General features: G+C 65.2%; 1 protein-coding gene across 1 annotated transcript in view; it reads left to right on the top strand.

Annotated features, from left to right (window-relative positions):
• The window catches only part of LOC104491397 (transmembrane emp24 domain-containing protein 3-like), a gene marked incomplete at its 5' end in the record, with an annotated part of 1,187 nt that overhangs the window by 403 nt on the left and 454 nt on the right, over nucleotides 1-330 (top strand). The gene's annotated exons all lie outside the window — the stretch shown is intronic.

The following is a 330-nucleotide window of genomic DNA, read 5'->3' as shown; positions in this document are numbered from 1 at the left end:
CAGAAGTGCCAACCACCAGCCAACCGCCCGTGCCGCATGCAGGCCACGTCCTCCTCCCGGTGACAGGGGCAGAGAGGGACTGGGGGGCTGCTCTGGGTCTGAACCTCCCCTGGCCTGAGCACCCAGGTTCCATCCCACACAAGGGAAGCGCAGCAAGGCTTTTCCTTGGTGTGAGCTCCCAGGGCTGGCACCCAACCCCTGCCCTTGGCTCTCGGTTGTGCCCCGGTGCTCACAGCATTGCCCCTTTGAGCAGAACCATTCTTGGGTCGGGGCTGGCAGAGCCCCAGCAGCACAGGGTGGTTCCATCCTGCTCTCTGGTGTCCCAGCACG

The sequence above is a fragment of the Buceros rhinoceros genome, unplaced genomic scaffold (assembly GCF_000710305.1).
Source record: "Buceros rhinoceros silvestris isolate BGI_N320 unplaced genomic scaffold, ASM71030v1 scaffold21743, whole genome shotgun sequence".
In the NCBI taxonomy this organism is placed as follows: Eukaryota; Metazoa; Chordata; class Aves; order Bucerotiformes; family Bucerotidae; genus Buceros; species Buceros rhinoceros.
This window is presented reverse-complemented; position numbering and strand designations above follow the sequence as displayed.